General features: G+C 42.7%; 1 protein-coding gene across 1 annotated transcript in view; it reads right to left on the bottom strand.

Annotated features, from left to right (window-relative positions):
- LOC111972782 (band 4.1-like protein 3) overlaps positions 1 to 1791 on the bottom strand; it is a 93376-nt gene extending 91585 nt beyond the window's left edge. The window contains 1 exon segment of the mRNA XM_070446602.1: positions 1641 to 1791. The gene's annotated coding sequence lies outside the window, so the exon portion shown is untranslated.
- Positions 1792 to 11589: the final 9798 nt, after the last annotated feature.

Raw genomic sequence — 11589 nt, forward strand, 5'->3', positions numbered from 1 at the left:
CGGCAAGATATTCGCCTGGTAGACGCTGCTTCGGCTAGCCGGCAGATGGGCCTAGCTCGAGGCTAGCTCAAGGCTAACTGGTGCTTGCTTCGGGACAGAGGTGTTAGCCAGTAGTAGCCACTCGGTTGGCAGCTTAGCTAGCCTGTGATGATACGGTGTAATTGTCCCAGAGCTTGCGTCAGGAATCCGGTGATGTGGTAGAAGAAAAGCAGTCCTATATGCTCTGGTTGATATCGGCGCTTGCAGACTGGCAGGTATTTGCCGAGCTGAAAGCTGGCTGTGTCCGAGTTAAGGGTGAAGACCGCAGCAGTGGCTAACTGACTACTAGCTAGTAGCTAGTTATCTGGCTAGCTTCTGATTGGGGTTACGGTTCTAAAGTATAAAAAATAGCAGGTCCGTACCACATTGGGTGAGGCGGAATGTAGGAATGTATATTCAGTTCCTAGATGGAAAGTGAAATTAAAATATATACGAAATGTATACGAAAAATACGAGGACTATTTACACGGGACAAGACAAGACAAACACACGTCCGACTGCTACGCCATCTTGGATTTTGATGCAGATCATAACATCCAGTTCATTTCAAACAGAGTGGAGCAGGCAGTATCATAACATCCAGTTCATTCATCAGTCATGGCATTTTCTTGTGGTGCAATTTCATCATAAATCAAGTGATGATTWWAAAAAAAATCTGACCAATGGTTTATTATACATTTACACACACAAACACATGCCTATTTTTTACCCCTTTGTGGTACCCCATAATGAAAGATGAGACCAAAACAAAACACATCCAAAAATAGTAAACAATGGACAACTACACCTAGATTTTCTGACTCATTTTGCAAAATGCACCATCACCTGTGACTGTAGCATCTGCTCTCACTCTCTAACCATGACGTGGGCTGAAAAACGCCCCATCGGACGGGTAAACCAGGGCAAAGCGGCCACAGAGGCGCTCTCCTCTCATCTCCTTTCTCCATCTACCGAACAGCCAGGCCACACCCACCGCATTGCAGAAGCACATCCCGAAAACCGAGACCGGAACTTCACGATTGCAAGTCATTACTGTTATTCGCCAGTGATAGTCTAGTCTACCAGTAACAAAACCGCTAGACGATACGCATTACGCAATAGTAAAGAGCACACAAAAGCGCACAACTCTCCAAACAGAATATAACCGACAACTYTTTGTCTGATGCGCAAGAATCCGTGCGTAATGGTATTATTAGGCCTAAACACTTTTGAACCAGTCGCTACTAGGCAGTAGGCATCGGGCGTTTTGATCACATGGACAATATACAGTATCCTGAGTAAAATTAAACATATACACTAGGCTACACAGCAGCCTATGCATGGTTTCTCAAATTACAATGTGGGACACTGGATACAAAGACTAAATAAAGACGTACATTTCTATTCGTCCTAGAGGTTATTAATGTTGCACCTGAGCAGTATTTGTTGGTGCAAGGAATCCGCCTCGTCATCTACTGTAAATGATGCGACGCCGGCACATCACATTTTCAGATGAAAACCTCGATAACGAAACTATTTTCTCTCTTTCCACAATTATTGTGCGACTATTGAATTCAACACATGACTCTGCTTTCTGAAAGATGGAGTTAGTAGCGTTTTACCGGGTATCCTGTGTCCTCCAAAATCTCTGGTCYGAGGTGCAGTTCCTCCAAGCTATAGCTGCAGACCGTTAAAGTCTCCCCTATGTCATCCTGCCACTGCCTGCAGTAGCCAAAATAGCTTGCTACACTCTACACCGGGAAAAACGGAATTCTGGGATAGCCAAGGATGCCCACCTTATGACAAAACACGACCCACCCACAGATGGATAATACCGGGTGCAGATGTATACTATTGTATGTGCGCAAAATCCCCCTCCTCCAATGGAGAGGTCCTAATAAAAGAAATAGGAGCTATCATACATTGGAAAMTGACCTTGGGGAACACATAGCCTACTTATTCAAACTTCTGTAATACTTTTTAGATTACTATTATCTATTATATAAATCTAAATGAAAAAATGATTTGCTTCAACTTATTTACATATTGTAGTGAATACCAGGACTCAAACCCAGGTCCAAAACCTGTMAAACCAACACCTTAACCATTATACCAAGAGGTCCAAACTTCTTAACAAAGTTGCTAGTTGTTGGATTAAGGTCGCTACATTAACCCCTTCCCTCAGGAAAGCGTTTCCCCACACTTCCCTCATGCATACACATCTCCCCAATGGCCTCACGTGCGCCATCCCGCTTCTAACACCATTGTAGCCAATTCGGGGGTTAGCCCTGACCAGGACTCAAACCCAACTCCAGCGACTGTCAAATCAACACCTTAACGGTTACACCAAGAGGTCYGACATTCTTGACGAGGTTGCTGGGTGTTGAGTTAAGGTTGAGTTACAACATTGATATTCCACTACATCAGAGTTTGGGATCATAACATGATTATGAGCTATTTGGTCGRGTGGTCCTATATGTTGCATAGTGCCACACCTCAAATCACAGCTGGGTATCGGGTGATGCCATGGGTGCTCCCAAGTTTGAGCTTTTCTGTACAACATACGCATCCTTGAAGCWTTGGTAAACTACTTGCTATAGCTGTAAAGAACTTCTATCTGGCTCTCAGGAAGCACTTGGTAAAGTGGCGGCTGGTGACATAAAAAGTTGAGGWACAAAATTKAGCTAACAAAAMAAAMTAGCTAATGGAATAACAATCTTTWAAGGTCTGAGCTACCGTCTATCTAAGATGCATAGAAYGACATCACAGTTTAAATAGTCTATAACAACACAACTCATAACTACTACCTGAAACCATACACAGCACACCAAATACATAACATAATGTCTGTCTACTGTTATTGTGCAAAAGAGACCCTGAATCCTGACCTTCAGTTCATTCTGATAATGACCTTGAGGGGGCCATCTGGAGCCATTTCTATTCAGACAGATTGGCTTCATTCTATTTGCGATATTCATTTATATGAAAATGCCCCTGAAAATACAATTATAATGCTCTGCAGACCTGAGTGCATTAGCTAATATGGTCTGATGCTATTAATGACCACTAAACTATCAAATTATAAATCAGACTCCTCAGAATTAAGATTCATAACAATATTGTGGGTGCAGATTGCTTAGATTAGAAGTTGAATTATGAAGCCAGCAAACATTGWTTAAACTTAGAAACATTTCCGGTCATATTACCAGATCAAACGACTATGAACCTCCCATTTTATGCTAAAATATGCTAAAAAGTTATAATTTAATAAAATAATTTGTATGAGAGGCATATTACAGGTGTAAAATCTTAATTTGATCACCCTGTTGCAGAACTTTTATGAAATGTTGGAAATTAAAAACTTGAAGTGTATTTGAGGTTTAAAAAGGCTTCTGAATTGTGTAATTTCCCCTTTGAAATTTCAGACTTGATTTTCCCTTTAGAAAAATACACTAGATGACCAAAAGTATAGCCAAATTGCATGGCTGTGTGCTCGATTTTATACACCTGTCASCAACAGGTGTGGCTGAAATAGCTGAATACACAAATTTGACGGAATGTCCACATGCATTATATATACAAACGTATGTGGACACCCCTTCAAATGAGTGGATTCGGCTATTTCAGCCACACCCGTTGCTGACAGTCCACACAGCCGAGTGCCAGGACTCATCGCCCAACATCAGTGCCTGACCTCACTAATGCTCTTGTGGCTGAATGGAAGCAAGTCCCCACATCTAGTGGAAACCCTTCCCAGAAGAGTGGAGGCTGTTGTTGCAGCCAAGGGGGGTCCAACTCCATATTAATGCCCATGATTTTGGAATGAGATGTTCGACGAGCAGGTGTCCACATACTTTGTGTCATGTAGTGTACTTTTATATATATATATAGTGTATATCACAGGAGGTTGGTGGCACCCTTAATTGGGGAGGACAGGCTCGTGGTAATGAGCCATTCCATTTGCTCCATTCCGGMCGTTATTATGAACCGTCCTCCCCTCACCAGCCTCCAGTGGTGTGTATCAACACCTACAAAAATGGCCATTCATTATAATCCACATAACAAGTCACATTTTCTGTTGCTGCAGGATTACTTTCCTGCTGTAGCAAACTGGCTCAAATTAAGTTCCTACATCTGTATCAGATAGCTGAAAAGCTAACCCTGAATTAAAATATGAATAACGGTACACAAACATCCTAAAACTACATTCCCTTAGAAATATCTGACTTGCTGATTTCCAAGTGAAAACGTTATATAATTATATCATTGAACACCCAGGACACTGTCCCAAAAGCACAAGGCATATATTGATAAATTAACACCAATTAACGGCCTGCTGATCCAGTACGATTTATCTGAAATTTAATTATTAGCTTTTCCAGGGTCTGACTTCTGACTTTCATCTCATCTCCACAAGTTCCATCAGTTCAAAGAAGAGAGAGTGGGCTGAGTGTTGACTGTCCTCATACGCCCCCTCCCCCCAACCCCCCTGGAGGGACGTCAAAAAAACACATTTCAGATTGGTGGGATGAGAAGGAAATGGGTTGGAAGGTTCCCAGAGACTGAGCACTCTGACTCAGAGCCTTCAGAAAATTTGAAGGGTTGCCTGAACGGTGCCGACTCCAAGCCTCATTTAGTGGTTGATGCATYTCTGTGAAGGCCARCCTAATTCCTCCAGCTGGCAGAGTWCTGAATGGTGAGCCAGGTTCCTGCAAGTGAGAATGATGCCATAAATAGCACTAGCTACACTATATATACAGCAGTATGTGAACACCCCTTCAAATGAGTGGATTCGTCTATTTAAGCCACGCCCGTCGCTGACAGRGGTATAAAATCGAGCACACAGCCATGCAATCTCCATAGACAAACATTGGCAGTAGAATGGCTTTACTGAAGAGCTCAGTGACTTTCAACGTGGCACCGTCATAGGATGCCACCTTTCCAACAAGTCAATTCGTCAAATTTCTGCMCTGCTASAGCTGCCYCRGTYAACTGTMAGTGCTGTTATTGTGAAGTGGAAACGTCTAGGAGCAACAACGGCTCAGCCGCAAAGTGATATGCGGCACAAGCTCACAGAACGGACCGCAGAGTAAAAATCGKCTGTCCTCGGTTGCAACACTCACTACCGAGTTCCAAACTGCCTCTGGAAGCAACGTCAGCACAAGAACTGTTCTTCGGCAGCTTTATGAAATGGGTTTCCATGGCCGAGCAGACACACACAAGCCTAAGAATACCATGCTCAATGCCAAGCGTCGGCTGGAGTGGTGGTAAGCTCGCCATCATTGGAGCAGTGGAAACGCATTCTCTGGAGTGATGAATAACGGACTAATCTGTGTTTGGCGGATGCCAGGAGAACGCTACCTACTCTAATGCATCGTGCCAACTGTAAAGTTTGGTGGAGGAGGAATAATGATCTGGGGCTGTTTTTCATGGTTCAGGCCCCTTAGTTCCAGTGAAGGGAAATCTTAACGCTACCCCATTCAATTACATTTTAGACGATTCTTTGCTTCCAACTTTGTGGCAACAGTTTGGGGAAGGCCCTTTCCTGTTTCAGCATGACAATGCCCCCATGAACAAAGCGAGGTCCATACAGAAATGGTTTGTTGAGATCGATGTGGAAGAACYTCACTGACTTGCACAGAGCCCTGACCTCAACCCCATCGAACACTTTTGGGATGGATTGGAACGGTGACTGCGAGCCAGGCCTAATTGGCCAACATCAGTGGCCAACCTCACTAATACTCTGCAACACTCTGCAATACCCTGTTGCTGTACTGAAACACCTTGTAACACACTGTAACATCCTGTAACACCCTATTGCTGTACTGCAACACCCTGTAAACAACTTGAAACACCCTGAAATGCCATGTAACACCCTCCAACACCCTGTAATCCCCTGTTGCTGTACTGCAGCACCCTGCAACACTCTGCAACACCATGCAATACCCTGTAAAACCCTGTAAAACCCTGCAACACCCTGTAACACCCTCTAAAACCCTGCAATACCCTGCAACACCCTGTGGTGTTAAAACATTTAGCAACGGGAAACAAAGGTGCATATTCGTTATTGGACAAGTCCATGTAGTCCCTACCTGTTTCAGTCATTTTTTTCACTCCATTTGGTGCTAAATGAACACGACCCGGGCCACCAAGGAAACGGCAGTCAACTCCAGYGTTTCAGGTGTCATTTTGATGGGCTCCTGTCGCTCTTCGTCACAACGGTACGACTCATTACATTAGACACCTAATTATCGGGTGAAAAATAGGCAAGCCGAGGGGGATTCATTAAACACTTGACTGCATCTGTCGTGCGGGGCAAGTCAATCACGGTTTAATCAGGAACTTAATGACTAAGTATGCTTCAAGAAATACCTGTCAAAACACAAGGTAAGTGAGAAGGTGGAGGAGCAGCAGTGGCAGAGATAAGAACATTGAATTAGCTTTTTAATCGTTTTCAAAGACAGACAACAAACTGTCTTCTAAAACGTGTCTAGTCTGAGCTGAAGCCGACCATGCAAAGCCCTTAATTGTGTTAAGGCCGTTCTTGAATTACAGTGGCATTTTGGAAAAAAAATAAAAATAATGTATCATTTGTATTTATGTAAAATGTCAGTGCATTCGGAAAGTACTCCGACCCCTTGACTTTTCAACATTTTGTTACGTTACAGCCTTATTCTAAAATTGATTAAATAGTTTTTCCCCTAATCAATCTACACACAATACACCATAATGACAAAGTACATATTTTTTTTATTTTTTTTGCAAATGTATAAAAAAAAACCTGAAATGTCACATTTACATAAATTTCAGACACTTACTCAGTACTTTGTTGAGCACCTTTGGCATGATCACAGCCCTTGAGTCTTCTTGGGTATGACGCTACAAACTTGGCACACCCGTATTTGGGGAGATTCTCCCCATTCTTCTCTGCAGATCCTCTCAAGGTCTGTCAGGTTGGATGGGGAATGTTGCTGCACAGCTATTTTCAGGTCTCTCCAGAGATGTTAGATTGGGTTCAAGTCCGTGCTCTGGCTGGGCCACTCAAGAGATATTCAGAGACTTGTCCGAAGCCACTCCTGCGTTGTCTTGGCTGTGTGCTAGGGTTGTTGTCCTGTTGGAAGGTGAACCTTCACCCCAGTCTGAGGTCCTGAGCGCTCTGGAGCAGGTTTTCATCAAGGATCTCTGTGTACTTTGCTCCGTTCATCTTTCGATCCTCGATCCTGACTAGTCTCCCAGTCCATGCCGCTGAAGATATCCCACAGTATGATGTAGGGATGCAAACTGATGAATGCCAAAAAGGGTGACACTTATTTTTTTAGGGGCACTGAATCATGCAAAAAATCCCTGCTAGGGGAAATGCAGGTTTTAACTAATTAAACAACAAAGAATATGATCTACATGATCAGTCTCTGTGTGTAAAATAAAAAGTGGTTAATGTGAACCTAACTCACAGCTAAAAAAAACTTAAAGAAAGCAATCCAATGTTATTTGTTGCCTAGACTTTACTTCAAATGACACTCAAGTCTTGAGGAAAAACAATACACTAATAATGCAGTTAGCCATGACAGCCTTAATTAATAGAATGCTTGTGACACATAATAATTGCACTTGGTAAAAAACATCTTAAAGTAGAAATAGATGAAACAAACAGGCATTTCTATTTTCGCTCTATTATAGTGGCCACTATAGACATCGATCAAGTGCACAAGGCTACATGTGTGAAAAATTAACCGTTCCTGACAGTAAAACAAATTATAATTCCCCCCTCACACACACGTTTTACTGTCAAGTTCAACACAACTAAAACAGTATCTTTGGGCTACACTGCAGGTTATTGCATTGTACACTTTCTGCCTGTGGACATCTGTTCTACAATGTACCAGCAAAAGTGAGAAAGAGGGAAAGTGTGTGGTGTTCCTTTCAACTCTATAGTGGCTTCCAGCATAAGCCAGGCCCAGCTCCAGCTACACTTGATCCCTGAATCCACTTGTTTAACAAGCAACACCTCATTTTCACCTAATTCTCTCATTCTGAAAATGAACCACATACTGTARAGGGAAAACATTAGTTAACAGATAGTGGTTAGTTCGTTAGCTAGTTAACTAGTTGGTGACGATAAGCAGAAATAAGGGAGTTCCATCTCTCGTTGTAGTCGATGTGAGTTTCTCTTTCAAACAATCCCCTTGTACACAGCCAATAGCTAACTAGCTAACGTTAGCCAAAGCAAACTATCTAGCTACTGATAGTGCAACCCTAAGTAACAGTAAATCAAATCAAAGTTTATTTGGCACGTGCGTCGAATACAACAGGTGTAGTAGACCTTACAGTGAAATGCTTACTTACAAGCCCTTAATTAACAAACAGTGCAGTTTTTAAGTAAACAAATAGGTATTAGGTAAACAATAGATAAGTAAAGAAATAAAAATAAAAAACTTTAAAAAACAGTCGCTATAAACAGGTGGTACCGGTACAGAGTCAATGTGCGGGTGCACTGGTTAGTCGGGCTATTTGAGGTAATATGTACATGTAGGATTAGTTAAAGTGACTATAGATGATAAACAGAGAGTAGCAGCAACATAAAAGGGGRGGTGGAGGGGTTTGGGGGTGGACACAATGCATAGTCCGGGTAGCCATTTGATTAGCTGTTCAGGAGTCTTATGCTTGGGGGTAAAAGCTGTTGAGAAGCCTTTTGGTCCTAGACTTGGCGCTCCGGTACCACTTGCCATGCGGTAGCAGAGAGAACAGTCTATGACTGGGGTGGCTGGAGTCTTTGACAAGTTCTAGGGCCTTCCTCTGACACCGCCTGRTATAGAGGTCCTGGATGGCAGGCAGCTTAGCCCTAGTGATGTACTGGGCCGTACGCACTACCCTCTGTAGTGCCTTGCGGTCGCAGGCTGAGCAGTTGCCGTACCAGGCAGTGATGCAACCAGTCAGGATGCTCTCGATGGTGCAGATGTAGAACCTTTTGGAATCATGTASTAACCTCTGTGGTTTGGAACTGGTTTGGCTTTACGATATTCGATCTCGACCAACAAACAGTAAGTTGTGTAGACGCTAGCCAAAGGTGGAAACACCAACAATCTTTTTCACCACCTGAAAACCTTGCATGTGCGCCAATATGAAGAATCTACCAGAATGCGTGCAACAAACCCCCGGAGCAGTGGCGCAAGTCCCAAGACATCTTCGACAGACCCGCACTCGGCTATCACTCAAGGCATCATTCGTTAGTGGTACTCCCTATGASAAGAAGAGCAACAAGTGGAATTAGATAATGAGTGCAGTTACGTATCACATAGCGAAAGACATGGAACCAATTCAAACTGTGGAGAAAGCCGGTTTCAGAAAGTTGATTTGAACTCTAGACCTAAGATACGAGATCCCGAGCCATAAATACTTCAKCCAGAACTCTACACAGAATGTCGGGACAGAGTTGCCAACGAAATCCGTAACGCTGCATTCTTCTCTCCCACTGCCGACTTTCKGTCAAGCAAGACGACAGAGACATACATTAGCCTCACAATTCATTACATTGACGTCAACTGGAAGCTGCGAAGCAAATGCCTTCAGACTTCTTATTTCCCAGACGACCACACCGGAGAAATAATTGCAGCTAGGATGAGGGGGGCACTTTCATCCTGGGGGTTGAAAGAGGTGCGTTACGTATGTATGACTACCGACAGCGGATCGAACATGGTCAATGAATTGGAGCTGAACAAATGGACAAGACTAGGGTGTTTCGGACACAGACTACACATTGCTATTGGTAAGTTTCAACGTCCAAAACACATAAAGCTAGGTTGAAAAATAACGTAACTTAAAAACAATATAACTTAAAATGCAGAATAACTATTGTATTCCTTATCTCCTCTGTTTAAAGTTATAGCTGACTACACTGCCTGATCCTTCTTATACGTTAAGATGAATATATACAGCTATGCAAATCTATTATATTTGTAAATGTGTGCAATATCCAAACATGACATGGATTACATAGCTTTTATTTATAATTGGTACATTAGCCTATGTTTTCAATATATGAATCTATCCTCTCTCTTTCAATAATAAATATCCTACTCAATAAATGATCCCGTTTCATAAAGCAACATAGCTCTCTTAATCACAACAGTTGTATGTAAATCTATAGATGGATTAAATTGGTAATCATGTAATCATGCTGTAAATTGTTGGAATTATGCAATGTTATTTCTATTGAATAATTTTGATTCATATGTCATTTTTTTCCACTTTTTTGTGAAAAAACAAACCTCGGGTTTCCCGGACCACAGGAGTGTTCAAGAAAGTGGTCATCACATTTTCCTATAGTCAGAGAAGAAGYAGAAGGCCTTGACAAGTGCACAGAATAAACAGAGCCTGTCCCTCCACAAGCTCATCACGGAATTCCTGACAAGGTGGGGATCTCGACTGCAGATGATGGAAAGAGTCCTGGAGCAGGAAAAGGCCATCACACAAGTCATGGCAAGAAAACAAAAAAATATAGCAACTTGCACCCTCCTGGCAAGACATTRAGGTCTTTGAATCTATCACGGCAGCACTTAAGCCCCTCCAGGATTTCACAGATGCCCTGTCAGGAGAAACATACGTGAGTGTGTCCTATCTGAAGCCGGGCCTACATTTGTTCAAGACGGAGGTTCTGAAATCAAATGAGGGCGAAGCCAAACTGACCTGAGAGAATAAGATGAGGGTCCTCAATTACCTGAATAACAAATACACCGACCCTGAAACAGAGGAGCTGCTCACCATGGCGACCTTTCTGGACCCAAGGTTCAAGATCACCTACCTGACCACTGAGAAGCTGGTGAAGGTGAGAGCTGCCTCCAGGACAGAAGCCCTCCTGGTAGGGAACACGGCTGTGGGAGACTTCTCTCTCTCTTGAAGAGGACCAGAGCGAGAGAGAGAAAGAAGCTGCCACTGCTCCACAATCAGCAAAGAAGTCCAAGAAGAGCCTTGGGAGCTTCTTTAAGAAAAGCAGTAGTGCAGCTGCCTTAAGAACCCATAGACAGGTCATGGAGTAAGGGCTGGACAGCTACACAGAACCCAGAGACAGGTCATGGAGTAAGGGCTGGACAGCTACACTCTGATGGCAGCAGACAATGAGGCTGATCCTTTGGAGTGGTGGCGAGTTCATGCATTCAACTTCCTACAAGTGAGTTGTCTGACAAATAAATACTTATGCATCCCTGCCACAAGTTGGCCCTCTGAGAGAGCATTTAGCACTAAGGGCAATGTGTACTTTAAATATTTTTGTATGAAATTTTACTGCATATTTATTTAACTCATATACCTTTGTTAATGTTTCAAGTTTGCACAGGTTTTCCACAGAAGTAAAAATAAGAAAACATACAGTACCAGGTCAAAGTTTGGACACACTACTGTACTCATTAAAGGGTTTTCTTTAGTTTTACTTTTTCCCACTTGTAGAATAATAGTGAAGACATTCAAAAACTATGAAATAACACATGCCAGTAACCAAAAAAGTGTTAAACACAATCAAAATATTATTTTATAATTAGATTCTTCAAAGTAGCCACGTCTTTTGCCTTGATGACAGCT

Source organism: Salvelinus sp. IW2-2015, linkage group LG14 (assembly GCF_002910315.2).
Source record: "Salvelinus sp. IW2-2015 linkage group LG14, ASM291031v2, whole genome shotgun sequence".
Lineage (NCBI taxonomy): Eukaryota > Metazoa > Chordata > Actinopteri > Salmoniformes > Salmonidae > Salvelinus > Salvelinus sp. IW2-2015.